This window comes from Aricia agestis, chromosome 9 (assembly GCF_905147365.1).
Source record: "Aricia agestis chromosome 9, ilAriAges1.1, whole genome shotgun sequence".
In the NCBI taxonomy this organism is placed as follows: domain Eukaryota; kingdom Metazoa; phylum Arthropoda; class Insecta; order Lepidoptera; family Lycaenidae; genus Aricia; species Aricia agestis.
Genome location: NC_056414.1, coordinates 6,395,708 through 6,416,943, shown reverse-complemented (window position 1 = coordinate 6,416,943; position 21,236 = coordinate 6,395,708). Strand labels below are relative to the sequence as shown.

The window sequence follows — 21,236 nt, the reverse complement described above, 5'->3', positions numbered from 1 at the left end:
GGAATAGGGTAATAGGAGAGGGTAGGGATGGCAATGGAAGGGAATAGGGGAGGACAGGGAAGGAAATAGGGTAGGGGATTGGGCCTCCGGTAAACTCACTCACTCGGCGAAACACAGCGCAAGCGCTGTTTCACGCCGGTTTTCTGTGAGAACGTGGTATTTCTCCGGTCGAGCCAGCCCATTCGTGCCGAAGCATGGCTCTCCCACGTATAAAATCATATTTGAATATAATTCGCCTAAACCTAAGAAATCATTGGTCATGGAACTTGTTGCCTATGGTATTGTTCTATACAATACCATAGGCAACAAGTTCATCAGCTTCAATCTCTGTCAAAGTTTTTTTTTCATTTGAGCCACTAGACCCGATACAAACTGTCACCAGGTGGACAAGTGTTTTTAAAAAACTGTGAATAGAACTTTTCGAAACTTTCATATCAACCACCAACCATTAGATGGAGCTACGTAGTAAAAGGGTCTGTCGTGTCAATTGTCGTATATAATATTACTCCCGCACCGATTTCAGTGACGGTGGCGGGTTTAATAGAAACCAGGCCACACAGGACTCAGGAGTAATTTTAGGCTGTGTTCAAACCAAACCGACTGTCAGCCGCTGAAAGTGAGCGAACGTTATGCAGTTTATTGCATTTCCATACGTATTCACTTTTTCGTTCACACCTAACCGACAATACATTATTACGCTGGGCGTAGGCGCGGACATTCGATAACCGTTTGTGTCACGTTCACAATGGGGCTCACAGTGAGCCTGCTCACATTCGGCGGCTCACAGTCAGTTTGGTTTGAACACGACCTTAAAGTGCCCAAGATACGCTCGGGCACCGCTCAACACACAAGAGCACTCCCTATTCCTTTTACCCTCACAACCCAGTAGGACTGATGACCGACACAACTGGCGAGAGATCAGGCGCAGGACAACTTTTTACATGCCTATCCAACGCATGGATCATCTTCATGGGCGCCGGCAGAAATAATTTCCAAGGGGTGCAGTTTTTAGTTTTCTTTCTTTTTTTAACTTTTTACGAACAATATAAAAAATAGTGACTGTCAATTTACGTCAACAGAATACATTTAGTGCCGAAACATTACGAACTATCTTTGTACGGCATGTTAATAGGGTTAGATACGGCATTTTATTTCAATAATTCCTGTTGATCCCGAGATTCCCAAGGGGTGCAAGTGCACCACCTGGCACCCCCCTGTCGACGCCCATGATCATCTTACTTGTCAGACAATCAGGCGATCAACCTGAATTGTCTTAACCAAACTGGAAATAACTTGTTACCAACGTGAGAATCGAATACACGACCTTCGAGTCAAGAGCCACGCTCTAAACCATTGGACCGCGGAGGCGTTATAAGTGGATACTCGAGTATCTCCAAATGAAAATATTCCTCTGAAAATAATCCCATAATATTTCCAACGCGCGTCGCTTATATAAACATGCTTATATAAAATGCCACGGCGCGGCGCGACACTCGGAAGTTTGGTTGTTAGTGAAAAATTTTAATCTGTTTTGTTTTCACATAAACTGCAGTAAATTATTACGCACTAAAAGGCACTGCTAATAACGTCGACTGCCTCGCTCACTGTCGAAATTAATACCGACATTAGGAATGGGATATTCTCACATATCGATAAAATTACGATTTACACGTATTATAACATTTTAAGTGGCATAATTCGACAATATTATCCTAAGAGCCTGTTTCACCACTTCCTGCTAAGGCTATCCACCAATTAACTTGACAGATAAAGTATGGAGAATCTGTCAAAAAAGTTGTGAATAGCCTAGGCACTTTATCAGAAAGCGGTGAAACAGGCCCTAAATATTGTAAATTGTAAAGAATGATCTCATATTTAAATAGAAACAGAGGACAATGAAACGTTCTTGGAATTGCTAACTATACGCAACTGATAATGTGCAACCTTTCCTAATAATTTGTTATAATATTATGTATATTATTATGCAATAAAATATTTAAAAATTAACAAGAAAAGTAATCAATTTATGTAAAGTGGGAACAGGTTCTGTAATTAAAGATGGCTTACAATATATTTAAACGATTATAATATACTAGCCACAAAAAATTATGTATCGCAGAAAAAACTTTTTATCGATATCTCCAAGCACATCCCTAGCAAAGGGTTTTGCGGCATTTCAGCGTTACTAATATAAGAGTAGGGTTCGTCAGTTAGCTATATCCCTAGTGTTGCGTGAAATTCATTAAAATTACCTCACCCACAAAAGGTTTACAGGGCTTTGGATGCCCTAAGCAATAACCGCCCTACACCGGCATGCGACTGCATAACTTTTGTAATTACTTTTAAAGTGTACTTTAACGAACGCAGTTTATTTAATTTGACGTATTTTAATTAAGTCTTTTCAATTTTTGACGAAAACTAAGTTACTTATGACGGTTTCTTTTAGGGGTAAATTATATCTTGGTGTAGGTTCAAACGAAAAAGTATGGGTATATTTTTGGGGGAAGAATCACAAAAACATTTTAAATTGTGATTTAAGTAAAATCATAATTTCATATATTTCAGGTCTACCGGTTAATTTTCTGTTACGTATTTTACTTTATTTCATAAACTTTTTTATTTAAATTTTCTTTAGGTTATGATAATATGATTTACTTTGCAAAAATAATAGTAATATGTAGCTTACCAAAACGTTTCTACTCTACGTACTAATTCTGTAACAGTGCATAATCGGACCCTCTGCAGCAGTAATACAATATAATATTCTATCGCCTAGACTCATCTAGGACTTGATGTGTATGAAAATACACTATGCGTCTGAACGGCAGTCATAAATCTTCAATAATATGGACCAAAGATTTAGAAACTATACAGATCTGACTATGGACACTTGTCATATTAGATGAATCATACATATCAAAATTTAGCATCAGTGTCCCATCAGCATCACTTAGACGTCATCAACTTCTGTACGTTCCCCCAGTATCAACAAACTATCGTCGAAACTCCTATGTTTTTAGATCCAGTAGAACGTACAATGAGATTACTCGGAGCACAGAACTAGACTTATTCTGTACCAGTATTGGTAGAGTAAAGAAGAACCTTAGCGACCCCTTTTTTAAATAAATTAATATCATATACAATATTATTATGTAAGTATTCTGTTCTTTGTTTGCTGTTTGTTTCTTTGTTTAACTTCTCTAGCGTTTTTTAAACTGTGTGTGAAAACTTGTAATTGGCCTTCCTGGGTTATTTTAAAACTACTTGTTACTCTAGCTGTAAGTTTTCCTAAATAAATACAAATAAAATAAAATACAGTAACATAATATTCATATAATTATGTTATTATCTCTGTGATAGCAAGGACTATAATAGCCTAGTCACCGTGCCAAAAGATTTGACATTATACGGATTTGGAGTCCAACTTGACACTTTTTAACAATGAGTTTCTAAAATACTAGAGTAGCAATGTCTTACAAAAGATTCTCAGAAATGCGTTACCACTTTTTTGTTCAAAAGACAATGTCAAGTCATATATTCGTTATGTCATTATGTATGTGAGATATGCCTGCAGGCATCTTCGAAGTGGCAACGCGTTGCTACCGTAAACTTCCAATCTAGTTACGTTAGTAACATAGAATATCATTGCTTTTTAACATAACAAATAATTTGCGTTTTAAATAAGTAGCAGTATAGTTATTTCGGCCACGAAAGCTCATCACAACGAAAGACAAAAAGCTATTCGAAGGAACAGACAGCTCGACACCGTGCATGCCTATTCTATCAATTATTTAATGTGTATCTTTTTTGTAGTAAAAAAATGTTCTGTTTTTAATGAACCATTTCAAAGTTCATCCCATAATTTCCATTGCATCAACACGTCATACGTGAATTAACCCTTACGGTAGAGTTAAATGCGCATTTTGGTAACGCAAGTTTACAAATGTATACGACTTGAAAAAACGCGCTTTTTCGCAGATAAATATAATATAATGTAGTTGTAGTAACTTAACATTTAAACATAACCTTAGATTGGATTTATATACGGCCGCCCGAACGCACGGTACAGCAGTCAAGTGTCAGTATAATAGTCAGTGCGCTTTTATAATAACTAGAGATCGCCCAATGGTCGAAATTCGACCTTAGTTTCAACGACATTAGGACTACTAACTATATTTTGTAAAAAATATTGACTTTATAACTTTTTTTTCAACTTTGTCTCTGGAACTTAGCTGATCTCAGACTGGCCGTGTAAGCATTGTCTAATAGTATCTTTAAAGATTCAAAAAGAGAATTATAATCCATTTTCAATTTGTCAACTTCTTGTCAACATACTTCTACCATAAATAAAAGAGTATAATTCGTTTGTATAGGCTTGTCAAATCAAAAATCTGTCATTTCTCATGTGTGTGTGTTGCAGTGTGTGTAATGTTTTATTTGTTAAAAAAATGTATGATAAAAGCATAATTTCAAAATAATATTAGTTCGATGCACTCCTTCACCATATAAACTATAACTGTGCAAAATTTCATGCACCTACGTTTCCCCATTTTTCGTAAAAAGGGTTACAAAGTTTTTCGTTCGCGTATTAATATTATGATTTTAGACGTGGCGGTAATATCGTGGACATCCGCGGTAAAACGATAACATAGGGAAGTAAATTGTATGGAAAAATATATGAAGATGCTTTTAAATTTCCGTCGAAGATAACTTTTTAACGTGTACGTTAGAGGACATCACGACGTCTACACTGAACCGCACAAAAAGTCCGCGGTAAAATCAAAAGGGCATTTAACGTACCCTACGTTTTATTGTGGAAGACGGCGTCCACGATAACGTGACGTCCGGAATTATAAAAGCGCACAATATGCTTGTAATCTCGCGATATAGCGGAAAAATCTGACGTACGCGCCGCCCCACAGAAATCCATCCTTATGACTTTTGCTTTATAACTTGTGTTTGTCCATCTGTCTGCCGCGTCTGTAGGTTCGTGTATCTCCCAGTGAGTGTGTTAACGAGGTTTGTGACATTACAGAATCACCGGGGACATAATTAACATGTGCCCGACGCGCTCCGTATTGTCCGACCGACGCACAATTAACAGACAAATGGCCGTGTTCCACTACAATGACTTGCCTAGATTTATTCGATAACTGGTCTATGATCAATGGTTGATTAGATAATCAAGCAAGTATTTAAGTAGTAGCCTAGTAGGTAGCTTTAAAAATCTTTATAATGTGACTGACTGACATGGTGATCTATCAACGCACAGCCTAAACCACTGGACCGATCGGGCTGAAATTTGGCATGCAGGTAGATGTTATGACGTAGGCATCCGCTAATAAAAGATTTTGACATAATTTAAAACACACAATAATTAACAGACAAATGATTCACTGTGTTCACAAATGTTCCACTACAATAACTTGCCTAGATTTATTCGATAACTGATCTATGATCATCGGTTGGTTAGATAAATAGATAAAGGCATTTAGTAAGTGACTAAGAAAAATTAGCTTAAAAAATAAAAACTTAAATAATAATAATAATAATAATCTTTATTGATAAAAATATAGGTAGGTACATTGTTTCATTGTTGACAGTTACAATTATTGTTACAATATCATAATTTTAGCATAAACAATTTTATGGTACTAAATACCCAAACTAGGTCACATGACCTGTTCTTATAGGTACTTATTTAGTTAAGTTAGTGCTCTGATTGTGATGTCTGTCTGTGTGTCGTGTATGGTATTGAACATTGCCCTACAAGTTATATTGGGACATTTACTGCTTCCCATAGGATGCAGTTCGGCTAGGAGGTGTGAAATTCGTGTATATGTGTGTTATGTGTTTAACCCTGTGTGACCCTAGCCCTACGATATCTATCTTGGGATGGAAACTTCTCGACACGAAGAATCGATTGGTCGAACGGAATTCAAAACGCACAATTAACAGACAAATGGCTATGTTCGACTACAATGACTTGCCTAGATTTATTCGATAACTGATATCAGTTATCGAATAAAACTTTGAAAAAAAAAATGAAAAAAAAGTTCGATTGATCGAACGAAATCCATACTAATATTATAAATGCGAAAGTATCTCTGTCTGTCTGTCTGTCTCGCTTTTACGCCAAAACTACTGAACCGATTGCAATGAAATTTTGTACACAGTTATTCTAGAGTCTGAGAAAGGACATAGGCTACATTTTGATGTGGGAAAATATCTTATTTCCATGAAAATATCGTTGAAAATTAATTCGCATTGCGCGTGGGCAGCGCTCATCCCGGGGGTCCTGGGTTCGAGTCCCGCAGGCGGAACAAAAAGTTTTCAATGTTCCTGGGTCTTGGATGTGTATTAAAATAATATTTCAAAAATCTTAAATGTATTAATTTATGTATAATATTATAAAAAATCCAGAAATATATCGATTGAATGAACATTTTAGTTCTAATACGATTCAACAGATGGCGTTTTATTTTTTACTTTATTGTAACATAGAACTAATCATACTTATTAGTTAGTAGGTTTTTGTTTATAGTTTTTAATACGTTAGAATATTATGTTTAATAATATAATCACTTGGTATAATAATAATCAATCTATCTTATCTTATAGAACTCCTACTGCATTTCTAATATATGTGACAAGTTGACAACAGTAAAATAAAGGAGTTCGAGTGTACCGTGTTGGCCTATATTCCATCCAGAAAATATATCAATGCAATCAACATTTTAATTCTCATATATGAAAACAGATGGCGTTTTATTTTTTACTTTATTATTGTAACAGAACTAATCATACCTACTTTACTATATAATATTGTTTTTATTCATAACTAGCTGTTGCCCGCGACTTCGTCCGCGTGGACTTTAGTTTATAGCGCGCGGTGTCAACAAAATTTGTGTCAAATTTAAAAACTTTTTAAAACCCTGGTAAGTGGTACCCCTCTTAGGGCCGCGCTACACCGGAATGGCAGCGCTGAAAGTGCTCGCCTCGCCGCTGCCATTCCGGTGTAGCGCGGCCCTTAATTAATCAAAATACCCAAAAACAGCTGTGCAGTGTGCACATAATCTATACTAATATTATAAATGCGAAAGTATCTCTGTCTGTCTATCTGTCTGTCTGTCAGTCTCGCTTTCACGCCAAACGCCAAAACTACCGAACCGATTGTAATGAAATTTTGTATACAGATAGTCTAAAGCCTGAGAAAGGACATAAGCTACTTTTTTACTGGAAAAAAGGGTTGTAAGCGGGTGAAAATGCGTAAATTTGTTCAAATTAAGTTAGTTCCAACAATTCATAATAGATGGCGCCGTGCGTCTTCTACATCACGCTGACGCTTGCTCAAAAGTCTTCCTATAAGACGTGGTATCATCTTTCATTTAAGTTTCGATTTTTTTCGATTGTTATATCTATTCTACGGTATTAAATAACTCAGTACTTTATCTGTGCAGTGACGTAACCTTAAATCTATCAATGATAAATAGTTTATGGGTAAAGTTGTGTAATTGGAGGGCTAAATAAGCTTTAAAATTTGGCATAAAATATAAAGTTTAATATAAAAAAATGAAATACTTATTGTGTGCACACTGCACAGCTCTATTGATTTAAGGGGTACCAGGGTTTTTTTATAAAAGCTTTTGACACCAATTTTGTTGACATCGCGCGCTATAAACTGAAGTCCACGCGGACGAAGTCGCGGGCAACAGCTAGTTATTTATAAGTAACAATACGCAGCGTGTATTGTCACCACAGAATTGTCACTCAAATTAATGTTATAAGAAATAGTGCATATTTCATAACTTAGCTTAAAGACTTAAAATCAATTATATATTACAAACACTAAATATATTACCATAATCATATTCCCAACTCTCTCATTCTCATTCACAATATTACGCGTGCGAATTCAATAGGAGGACCACAAAAGGCGGGTTTTAATAAAATAACGAAGGTATCGCTTAGCGGAGTGCATTCGCTCGCTGAAAATCGGTGAATATTTTAATTTGAAGGCGCATTCAATGAGGTACCGCTCAGATTGAAATATTTCATAGTGTGCACTCTCTTTCAGCGCGAACAATGAGACGCATCTCTCTGCACGGTTTTATTTAAAGAATTATGATAAATGACGTTTAAAGTATGATTCATGAAGAGCAGACGTGAAATGTCGTCCATTTAGAATCGTCTGTTATAAAAGCCGTTTTACAGTATAGAAATTACAGTATATATTTGAAAATGTGTTCATAAGCAGGTATTTTTCTGCTTGAGTAGCTATTGGTGCTTCTTTCATCATTTGTATCTTAACTTTAGAAAAAAATTTATTATGTATACGTCTTAATGTATGTGAATTAGTCCGGGTTCCCTGAAACATTTTTTTCATTACTAGCAAGCTAATGAAATCCTTTCTACCATCACTTTCGAGAAGTAATAAAAAAAACTTGTTCTAGAGAACCTGTACTAAATGTGTTTTATGCTGCTTTATTTATCTGTTCAAGGAGGCAAGTCTATTAATATCAAGTTCAAAATGCGAGAAAACACATACAAATGACGCAAAAACTCTGACGTTCACAAAGGAAGCTGGCCATTGGAGAAGAAAAGTAAATACCATCAATTTCGGAGTTCAATGCTATAAATCAAATAAAGAATTGAAGGAGAAATAAAATATTGCGGGTTGTCGTCGGTATGATGTATTTGAGTGTTCAGAGCCCGCTCTGTCAACGTCCGGCCCGCTTTACGCCATCGCTCATGATTCTGCACTGACCGCAATGTTGGCGATTTGTTCCGTATCTTCATGAACACATTATGGTTCGTAGTTTTAGAGAGAGAGAAAGAAAACAAAGGCTGATTATTATTGTATTTAGACAATTCATTTTTAAGATCGAATAGTTTTACGTACAAGCTTGTATTTCATATCTAAATATAAGCGGACGATATAACTATTGACTACCTTCTACAGTTTACTGTAGTTCGTTTTCACTGTATGAAAATTTTTAACTAACCAATTAAATACCTTTTAAATTGCTTAAACCAACTTACTACCTACCAGAACAAATTAATAGCCTGCTAACTCCTTACATACAAAACACGTCCACACTATCATGGGACCCACAGAAATGGATCTATTTCTGTGATGGGACCTATGAGTTAGAGAGCGGTCACGCGGTCAAGAGTTCAAGCGGTCAGTTTTTAATTATTTGTGTTGTATGACTATATACATATACTCACACAGGGGGCGCTCTATCCGCGTCTGAATTGTTCCTGTATGGCTGACCGCTCGAACTTAGAATGCGAAGGCAGAACGCTTAAACACGTGACCGCTCTGTCTGATAGGTCCCTAGTCCCTACGTATACAAGGATAAGCTAGAGAATTCGCTTGATAGACAAGGACATTTAGGGCCTGTTTCACCACTTCCTGATAAGTGATGGATAGGCTATCCACCACTTAACTTGACAGATAGAGTTTTTTTTAATGAAATAAGGGGGCAAACGAGCAAACGGGTCACCTGATGGTCAGCAACTTCCGTCGCCCATGGGCACTCGCAGCATCAGAAGAGCTGCAGGTGCGTTGCCGGCCTTTTAAGAGGGAATAGGGTAATAGGGGAGAGTAGGGATGAGAAGGAATTAGGGGAGGGTAGGGAAGGAAATAAAGTAGGGGATTGGGCCTCCGGTAAACTCACTCACTCGGCGAAACACAGCGCTAGCGCTGTTTCACGCCGGTTTTCTGTGAGATCGTGGTATTTCTCCGGTCGAGCCGGCCCATTCGTGCCGAAGCATGGCTCTCCCACGTATAAGAGTATGGAGAATCTGTCAAAAAAATTGTGGAGCCTATACGGCACTTTATTAGGAAGTGGTGAAACAGGCCCTTAATCATTGTGTAACTATAATGTCTCTATAGAAAGTGTAGATCTTTTTATTAGTAGGGGTTTTAAAGTGTTTTAAAACGTGGAAGTTTTTTTTTTTTTTTTTTTTTTTTTTTATGAAATAAGGGGGCAAACGAGCAAACGGGTCACCTGATAGAAAGCAACTTCCGTCGCCCATGGACACTCGCAGCATCAGTAGAGCTACAAGTGCGTTGCCGGCCTTTTAAGAGGGAATAGGGTAATAGGGGAGGGTAGGAAAGGGAAAAGGGGATAGTAGGGAAGGGAATAGGGTAGGGGATTGGGCCTCCGGTAAACTCACTCACTCGGCGAAACACAGCGCAAGCGCTGTTTCACGCCGGTTTTCTGTGAGAACGTGGTATTTCTCCGGTCGAGCCGGCCCATTCGTGCCGAAGCATGGCTCTCCCACGTATATAAGTTTCGAGGCGCTTTGCCAAGAAGCGAAGATAACGAGCGCGCCGCTGATACTTTGAGCTTTCTTCGAACTGTTGCGGACAGATTACTACGGAGTACGGGCCCGATCCTCAAAAACCAAATCAAAATCATTTATTCACATAGGTAACACTTATGAACGTCAAAATCATTGTGATATAAATTAATTGTACATAATATTATATTCGTTAACTAGCGACCCGCCCCGCCATCGCACGGGTATAAAATATATAGCCACTGAAAAAATTATTAAAATCTATATGATCCTTCACGTGGTCTAGTTCTTATCTGTGCCAAATAACAGAAAAATTGCTCCAGTAGTTCCCCCGTTTTTTCCACATTCTCCTATTAGTCTTAGCGTGATAAAATATAACCTGTAGCCTTCCTCAATAAATGGGCTAACACTGAAAGAATTTTTAAAATCGTACCAGTAGTTCCTGAGATTAGCGCTTTCAAGTTAGCCCTTTCAAATAATGTTCCCCGATTTTTCCACATTTTCCACTATTTCTTCGCTCCTATTAGTTTTAGCGTGATAAAATATAGCCTATAGCCTTCCTCGATAAATGTGCTATCTAACACTGAAAGAATCATCAATATCTATTGCGTAGTTTTAAGGATTAAAGGGAACAAAGGGACATGAGGGAAAAAAGCGACTTTGTTTTATAATATGTACAGATTTTCTAGTAAGTAAATTCTCTATATCTCTATTCTAGTACATTAAATTCTCATTACTCGAATGTTGATCACTCTTGAGTCTTGTGACTTGCTCGCGGGTACTATACGTATGTGTTCGAGGGCAGACTGCAATCGGGGCGACATTCGAGGTACGAAAATCGGCTCCCTTATATTTAAGTTTTTTCGTATTGTTGCGGACAGATTACTCAGGAGTTTTCATACTTAACCTTAGGCATTTGAGTTTTTTTATTAATGACAATAATTAAATTAAATTTCCAAGTCTTTCCATAAATTGAAACAAAGAAAAAATATTTCAATCTTTGTGATTCTTTCACACTATTTATTGTTTCGAAGAAAGAAATACAAGTCACTTTTGACTATTCTCAGCTATCACACATTATGTATGTAAATTTACACATACTCGTACCAGTCGTGTAGCGCGTGTGTTAGACGGAAAATAGCCCGAGGCGGAGTCTGCGAGCCACCTGCCTCCTTCCGGAACTTACAAAATACGTTAAGCGTTGTGTGCCGCCTTAATTAAATGAGAGAGTATACGAAAATTGTATTAACAAATTAATAATTAATAATGGTGAGTGGAGGTCGATGATAATAAGGACTATACAATATACAGTCATACTGAATCTAAAGGCGAACTTTTGCTTGGGACATCACAGCTTTAGATAAATCTGCCATCTCTTACGACAAAAACATACACAGTTTATAACTATGTAAGTAATAAAATATTAAGCCAGATTATAATATGAGCCTATATAATAAAAATATATAAAATACCTTAATTATTATATTATTATAATATTATTTAAGGTGACAAAAATTATGTGATTTTTTTATCAAAGGTAATAAATAATAATAAATAATAAATAAATAGTTTATTGCCATCAGAAAAATAAATACATAACACGATAAAAAGACATATATAGCTGTTATTACATAGAATATCTTGTTATTTGCGCAGCCCCTACACTAAGAAATTCTTGTGCTGTAGGGGTTGCCTGCCAATTATTAACATAAATTATGAAGACATATTATTATAAAAGACATCAGAAAGATTTATTTAACAATTCAATAGGTATATCTAAATTATATTTTATTATACAAATGTCAAGTTATTATATTTACTTATATGAATTCTTAGTGACAATTTTGATACATTATTATTACTTACTTATTTTTAATTTATGAATTTATCTTTATTGCATTAGAGAAGTTAGCTTAATTTTATTGTTATTATTATTAAATCTAATTGCTTCTGTGTGTGTGTGTGTGTGTGTGTGTGTGTGTGTGTGTGTGTGTGTGTGTGTGTGTGTGTGTGTGTGTGTGTGTGTGTTGTTCACTCTTGATAGGTAAGGTGTTTTTATTTCGTGATGTGTATTAGATTTTCAGTTTCGTCATATTTAAGTGTGATTAGCCAGTTGTTCACCGCAAACTTGGCATCTCTAGTGTTCATTACGTTAAAATTCTTTATAACTTTGCTGACATTATTGTATAAAAATGGTCCTAGGAAATATTGTTGGTGTTGGGCCATTGCACTATTAGTTTTAGGTAGTATGCATACTTTGTCCTTCCTTCTTTTATTACAAAGATTTTTAGTTAATTCTGTATCACTGGTGTGGCGATGCTGTGTCAGTATTGATTTTCTAATAAACAGTTGTCTGACTGTCAGTGTGTTGGTGAGTTTGTAGAGTTCATCTGTTGGAAAGTCGTAAGGTTTGGATACAGCTACTTTCAATACTGCTCTTTGGGCTCTTTCTAACTGTATGATTAGCGTTTTGCAGGCTCCTCCCCATACTGATATACAATAGGTCAATATTGATTCACATAGAGCACGGTAAACTTCAAATATTAGTTTTTTGTCAGCGAAATTACGTAATTGCTTAAAAATGTAAATTAGTTTACGTACTCTTTTGGTAAGCGCTGATATATGTTCTCTCCAGGACAGGTGTTTGTCTATTATAACACCCAGATATTTGATGTTTGGTACTTCTTGTAGCTTGGGACAGTCATTACAGAAGTCGTCCTTGCAGTTTTTATGTATAGCAAGATCAATAGGTGCTATCCTTCTACGGTTGGCAGTAAATTTTATAAATTTTGTTTTACTAACATTTAGCGTAAGTAGATTTTCAGATAACCATTTAGCAACTATGTGTAATCCAAGTTGGGCATGAGTCCGAGCCTCCTCCCAGGTCTTTCCAACGAAAATTAAGGCAGTGTCATCTGCGTAGGAGAATATACTACCATTGGTAAGCGCCATGTTACAAAGTTCGTTCACGTATACTAGAAAGAGGCTCGGACCCAATACACTTCCTTGAGGAACGCCATACGTTATGGTTTCTTCTTCACTAACTATATTAGCTACTTTAGTACGTTGAGTTCTTTCACTTAAGTAACTTTTAAACAAGTTCAATGCAGAATCCCGTATGCCTAAGTGTTCAAGCTTTTTAATAAGTGTGGGGACACAGACCGTGTCGAAAGCTTTTGCCAGATCCAAAAAGACCCCAATTACTTTATTCCTACCATCTATCTCCCTAGTAATTAATTTTGTAAGTTCAGAAACAGCACCCTCCGTAGAGCGTCCTGATCTGAATCCATACTGCCGCGTTGAGAGTAAATTATATTTTTCTAAGAAAGATGCTAGTCGATTATTCATAATTTTTTCAAGAATTTTAGAGATAGATGGTAGGACAGATATGGGTCTGTAATTCTCGACACAGTCTCTGCTACCACCCTTATGTATAGGAGTAATTAATGATGTTTTAAGAGCCTTCGGAAATATGCCTTCAGACAGACATAAGTTACAGACATGGGTTATGATTGGTATTAAAGTTGGAGCTGATTGCTTAAGAATTTTTGAAGAAATGTTGTCAATTCCGGCTGCGGAGTCACTTTTTAATTGTTTAATTATGTCACTAATTTCTGTTTCATCAGTCGCTAATATCCCCATTGAGTTACCTTGTGACACAGATTTTTCACTTTGACCACCTCTTAAGTGTGTTGTCCCTTGTATATTATTTGCTAGGTTTTTACCTACGTTAGCAAAATAGTGGTTCATATAATTTACGGATTCAACAGGGTGTTCTTTTAATTGGAGCAAATTGACGTTGTTAGATTTTTGGGTATTTGTGTATGTAGCTTTCTTAATTATATCCCATGTTTTTTTCATGTTACCCTTACTTTTTTGTAGTTCAGCTCTATGATAATCTTCTCTTAATCTTTTTACTAGATTAGTACAAAAGTTTCTATATCTTTTGTAGGTCAATTTGAGTGTTTCGTTGTTTGGAGATTCTTTTAGATCGAGATGCATCTTATCCCGATTACGTAGACATTGCAAAATACCAGGCGTTATCCATGGCTTGATACCACTCTTATGGGTGTGTTTGACAGTGCGTGAATTTAATTTAATTATTTCTGTAAGTTTTTGAACCAAATAATTAGTAGCTAAATTGGGGTCTTGTGTATGGAGTATGTCATCGAAGTTACATTCTTTAATTTGGTGTGCTATTTGCTTATAGTTTAGTATAGAGCTTAGTCTTTGGGCAGCATAGGGATTTGTTACTTTGTACTTGATATTTATAAGTACTGGATGGTGATCGGTAATGAAGGTATTTAGAACATATGTTGTATTTTGATATTGAGATTTTAGCATTATATGGTCTAAGCAGCTGTCACTGTGGGTAAATGTAGGAATATTATGTGTAGCCAAAATACCGTGGCTGGCCAATAAGTCTAAATATTGAACAGCATTTCTATCTCTTAACGGAGGACAGATATTAATATTAATATCACCCGCAATAATTATGTTAGCAGAGTTATTTATACTGTTTAGCAGAGTGTTGAGAGAATTAAAGAATGGCTCTAGGTTTTTAAATGACGGTGATCTATAAAGTGATATTAAGGAAATATTTTTGTCGAGTTTTAGTAGCATACAGTTTGTATCTACCATAGTTGGTTCAGTTGCTTCTATTTGTAACTCAAATTTTGTATAAATAACTATTCCACCGTTTTGATTAATACAGTTTTCTGTGTGATAAGCCTTATAATTAGGTAGTTGGGGGTATTGCTTATGCGAATATATCCAACATTCTGTTAATATGATTACATCGCATTCGAAACCTAGGCGATGGAGCAGTATTTCTAATTTGTTAAAGTTTTTATTGATACTTCTAATATTCAAAGTTAAGATTTTAAGAGACTTTTCGTTATCTTTTAAAAGTGAGTTACATATTTCTGGAGTACATAATTTTGCATTACAACTGTGTAACACGTCAATATTATTGCATATTATGTCCTGTTGGTCTCTATCCATTACATGGAATGTAGAGTTTGGGTTCTGATATAATATTATTCCTAGATAGCAGAGTAGTTTTTATTTGTAGCTGTGTATAGATTTTAAGCTTAGTATATTGTTTAAGTGTTTGTGGTTGTGTTTGGTGTATGGTATTGTGTGAAATTATAATTATAAAAAATAAATTATTAGTAGTGATAAAAAATGCAATAAAAAATACAATAAAATATAGTAGTGATAGTAAATACGATAGAAATACAAGTTCACTTATAAATAACTCTAGTTTTTTTGTTTTAGTTCTTCGATTTGTCTCTCAGTAACGATTACGATGGGTGCGATACCTTCTGTTTTGCGCACGGTACGTACAGCCTATCCTTACTTTTAAAATCATTGCAGCTAACTTAAGTTTTCCATCTAACCCGTATAAACCACATCTAAACATTCAATCTATTAATAACTACAACGTATACATCAAACAAACCCCCTGCAAATTAGTTTAATTTTATTAATTCCGTTAAAACAAACAAAACATTAATTAAAATGAATGAACGCGTAACAAGTCGATTTCTCGACAGGCTGTGGAAAGTTTATTAGTACGAGGCTGGGGCAAAGTCGGGGGCCTATATTCTGAAACCTCGAATATCGTTCGATCACATAGACTCGCACTCGCACGTATGCATGTTGTGTCATGTGCGAAGAGAACAACGATAGAAAACACATTCGAGGTACAAGGATAGGGCTCCAGGTACAAGTTGAGAGGTTTTATTTGTATGTGTATGAACATTGATATAGTATTGATAGGATTGAGCGTTTACAATGTAAGATGATCAATGAAGTTTTGTTTTGCAGTATTGAGCATAATATTATTGTCCGTACTAATAATATTACTTATTATAATTGGGCGAATGAACGTGCTTTCTGTCTGCCTTTGAGACTAGTTTACGCTAAAACACTGAACCGAATATTACTTTGAGTTCTGGAAAATTAAAATGGAATTTTAAGTTCTAACCCAAAAAAAGATCATATTTTTTTATTAACAAATTAAATTCACATACTACACAGTATTGAATATCCCACAACTACTTTTACCGTAGGTATTATCTTAAAATCTTCATCTCTCTATCTCTCTCATCGAAGACAAAAGGCTTAATTATTTTCTTGGGATTGGATGGGTGTAATCGAACCCCCTAAATACTTACCACATTAAAGATCTAAATCCAAATAAGCAAAATCGATGGCTTCAGCAACCGACATTTCCTTTGGTGAGTGTACGCGCTAAGCGCTGTTGGGAATGCTACGCGTTCAATATATTTTTTTAAGATGTTGAGAAAGACAGAAAAAAATAGAGTTGTATGGAGTTTCGGTCGAGGTCACTTTAGGAGTAGACCCTTTATGTATTTTATTCTGAAAGCTCCAACGCTTCCTTGGTCCAGTGATTTAGAGCGTGGCTCATGGCTGATGAGCGGAGGTCGTGGGTTCGATTCCCGCGTTTGAAACATGTTATTTCCAAGTTTGGTTAGGACAATGCAGGTTGATCACCTGATTGTCTGATACATAAGATGCGTCACAAGGGCATGTAAAAGTCGGTCCTGCGGCTGCGGCCTGATCTCTCGCCAATCGTGTCGATCAGCCGTCCCACTCTGTAATCTAAGTAAAAATATATAGACCAGCCCCCGTAGACAAGTGGCAAAACGCTAACGCTAACGCTAGCGCTACAAAATGTATGGATTTGACATTAGTATTCGCTAGCGAAGCGATAACTTATGTCAAATCGCATACATTTTGTAGCGCTAGCATTAGCGTTAGCGTTAGCGCTTTGCCACTTGTCTACAAGCCCTGTAGTGTGTCCTGGGCACATACTTGAGCACTATAATACTACTCCTACTACTCCTGTGAAAGAGGCCTATGCTGGTTTCATTGAAACTGGCCACCATCACCAAAACCCGTGGAAGTTTAACTAGCAGATTCAACAAACGGGCCACCAGAACAGAGTTATCAGGCGCCAAGTGCGAACGTGCCGTTAAAGGCCTCGTACATGTTTGTTAATCCCAAATAGCCGCGAAGGCCGGACAGTGACGAAGTGTGGGTCCACTTTACTTTAGCCTCGATTACTCGCCACTGGTGTTTTATTAACCCTAATACATTTCGCCCTAGCCACAGATAAAAAATTCGATAAGACTTAGGATTTTATCTGTGGTAAATAGTGGCGGAAAAACTAGAATTCAAATAGATTTTTAAAAGTGGAATGTAAGCTTCCTACTTCAATTTTTTATTTCGAGGAATTTCAGTGCATCAAAGAAATTGTAATATTATTAATTAGTGAAAAAAAATATTTTACAGTAAAACTTTTTATCACGCATTTTGTTCAGATGGTGGGTGTTAAATAATTATTATCAATAATAATATTGAAAATATTATAATAATTACTTATTATATAATGAAATGCTCTTCTTTCTAAAACTAAATAAATACAACGAAAACAAGCTTAGCTATGGTTATTAAGTTTGTGTTTTTACTTACTACAAGTGACATAATGATTATATCATTAATACACTTTCAATTAAGCGAAATAATTTATGTAAATACGTGTTTCCGTATATTGTAATTAAGCTGCTATTATAAATCGGAATAACTCTTTTAATTATCTTTTAATTAATTCCCATTCTGTATGAGTTTACAGTAATCATACAACATAGCAAAATATTTATTCCATAATATCATTTATGTTTGTGAAAACTTGCAAATAATTAATTTATATTCGTGGATAAGTATTTATTTTGTGTAATTTTATTACAGTACTACAGAAATAAAGGTACTTATTTTTGAAGTCACTATGTAAGTTTTTTTCCATCGTAAGACATAAACTGACCCGTTGATGATCTTGAACGTTACTGATTCTGTAGTCTGTAAGTTTAATATGATGGTAGTTTAATCTAGATATTCCTAAGAACACATTTCAGGCAGAAATTCATTAATTTTTCGGTTACGCTATGTTTCTCGTAAAATGTATTCTTTTTCTTCTCTTAGGATATGCATCTTCATATCTCATGAAAATCAGTTTAGCGGTTCTATTGAAGCCTCAGGTAGCAGGCAAAACGATTCGCATGGTTATATTAGTATGGGCTCTTCTACACTCTTTTTTTTTTATGAAATAAGGGGGCAAACGAGCAAACGGGTCACCTGATGGAAAGCAACTTCCGTCGCCCATGGACACTCGCAGCATCAGAAGAGCTGCAGGTGCGTTGCCGGCCTTTTAAGAGGGAATAGGATAATAGGGGAGGGTAGGGATGGGAAGGGAAGGGAATAGGGGGTGGGTAAGGAAGGAAATAGGATAGGGGATTGGGCCTCCGGTAAACTCACTCACTCGGCGAAACACAGCGCAAGTGCTGTTTCACGCCGGTTTTCTGTGAGAACGTGGTATTTCTCCGGTCGAGCCGGCCCATTCGTGCCGAAGCATGACTCTCCCACGTATAAATTATTATCTTAAGCCTAAACACACGTAAAAACTTTAGCATTTATAATGTTAGCAAGCACTCTACTAAAGACTCTACATTATGTCAAGGCGACGCTTTGATAATTTGGCTGTAGCGATATCGACTTTTCTCAGCAATGACTAAAGCTAAGAGATTAAAGTTCATTGTCAGTATTCATCATGTCTTTGTCTTTGAATTACCCATAGCATAACACGATTGGTCAACTTTTGTAACACAGAATTATCAATCAAAAAGACCTCTGTAAAAAAAGGGATTCCTATTTTGTCAACAGTGGAGAGTGACTAAAGCTTCCAAAATTTGTACATAAATTGGTTCAAGCATACACTTCAATTTGCCCATATGAAATGTATTTACAGTTTTTAAATTACGCGACAAAAACCATTTTGTCGCTTAAGCCATTTTCATTTTTTGCTGTTTCATTGCTTGTTTTCTATTTTAAATAAGAAATCTAAAACATATCCAATACGGTTTATTACTTTGACGTGGCGTCACCTTAAGCATTAACACACATAAAAACTTTATCATTCATAATATTAGCAAGCACTCTACTAAAGACTCTACATATCTAAGGCCTTAGTTTCACATCGAAAAACGTTGCTAAAATTCAGAAATCAATTACGAACGCTTAGTACGCAAATAGTGACAAGTGTACAATGATTTCCCACCACAGTGGTTCCGACAAAGCGCTCTGAGCGGCAATCGACATACATTATTATCGCATTAGCACACTGTGAGGACCCTACAGATGATTTAGCTCATCTAGTTCTGTTATATAGTTTAGAACAGGGGTTCCCAAACTTATTTTGTCTACTGCCCACTTCGAGAACAAATTATGTTTTAGCGCCCCCATTGTTTCCATTTAAAATGCATCCAGATGAAATAACTAACCCTTCAAGGCAACGTCCCCATTTTTTTCTGGGATCTTCAGCGCCCACAAGGAGGGTTATCGCCCACTTTGGGAAGGCTCGTTTAGAAAGAGACAGTTAAAATGGGACTACTGATTTGAGTATAAGTACCTACTATGATAATATAATATATTATTTATATCATTATATTTGTAGAGAAATTTGTTAATAAGCAGATGGCGGACTTACGTAATTAGGTGGGCTTATATTATGCCTAGTCAAGAAAGTTTTACATTGGCTTGAACTAACCCGACGGAATAGAGTAGGTCCGTTATTTACATATAGGCTATATAGGCTATGTTTTGTTATTACAAAATCAGGTTAAGTTTTCCAATATTTTTCGCTATGTGACTAATCAGGCCAAGTTTGCAATATTTTTCGCTATTTAAGTGACTTATCAGGCCAGGTTTTTTAATCTTTCCCTATATATCAGTGCCAAAAAAGGGCAAGTTTTTTAAATTTTCGCCCTATTATAGTGAAAAATCAGGTCAAGTTTTCAATATTTTTCGCTATTGAAGTGATTATTCAGGCCAGGGTTTTTTAATCTTTCGTCCTATTTCAGTGCCAAATCAGGGCAAGTTTTTAAAATTTTTACCCCTAATTTAGTGCAAAATCAGGTCAAGTTTTCAATATTTTTCGCTATTAAAGTGATAAATCAGGCCAGGGTTTTTTAATCTTTCGCCCTATATCAGTGCCAAATCAGGGCAAGTTTTTAAAATGTTAACCCCTATTTTAGTGCAAAATCAGGTCAAGTTTTTCAATATTCGGCACTATTTTAGTGAATCCTGACACGTGTTGAGTAATCCTCGCAGGGTCGGGTCCATCGCGACATTGACTGAGGGCCAGATTACGAAGGCCAGGGGTTCCGCTGTATTGAGATAAATACGATTCGAATCTTGGAATATTTCACTCGGAAGAGTTTAAAAGAAAATGAACGGAGTTTAATATACATTTTTATTAACATTAGGAGATATTTTAGGACGTAACAATTTTAATACCCCTAGATAAAAGCAAATACTATAATTATATCACCACGTTCGCGACTAACAAGTTATAACTTAATTTATATAAAATATTCTTATTGTTTACAAAACTCATTATGATGTATAATTTATTTTATATTCATTATTCATAATAGGCATCTGGATGACCGAGCTTTGTTCGTTTATTCGATTAAAAAAAATCTAGTTATAAGTAAATGTAAATGTAAATATTTCTTATATTTCGTAAATTAAGCGCTCCACGTAGCGTGAATCAGGGTTCTCGGTAGAGTCAGCGCGCTACACTGAACCATCTTCAGCCAGGTGACCGTGGCTAATTGAAAAACCTTTACTTTCATGAAATTCTCCGTAAAAGTTATATTTGGTGTTGAGGAAATTCATTTACAGCATGTTATATGGATAATAAAATGAACAGCTTACTTCATGTTATAATATGGGTAATAGAATGATGAAATAAATAAGTTCCGACAAATCATTTTATTCTGATAACTAGTCTGTATAATATTTCAAATCTATACATTAATACGTGATCTAAAAACTTT

At 35.9% G+C, this 21,236-nt stretch overlaps 1 long non-coding RNA gene across 1 annotated transcript; it reads right to left on the bottom strand.

Annotated features, from left to right (window-relative positions):
* Window positions 1-734: 734 nt before the first annotated feature.
* On the bottom strand, window positions 735-20,798 carry LOC121730686. Its single transcript, XR_006036142.1, has 3 exons — window positions 20,788-20,798; window positions 12,994-13,002; window positions 735-808 (listed from the first exon to the last, which is right to left on the bottom strand). It is a non-coding gene; the product is annotated as an uncharacterized LOC121730686 (long non-coding RNA).
* Between the last annotated feature and the right edge of the window lie 438 nt (window positions 20,799-21,236).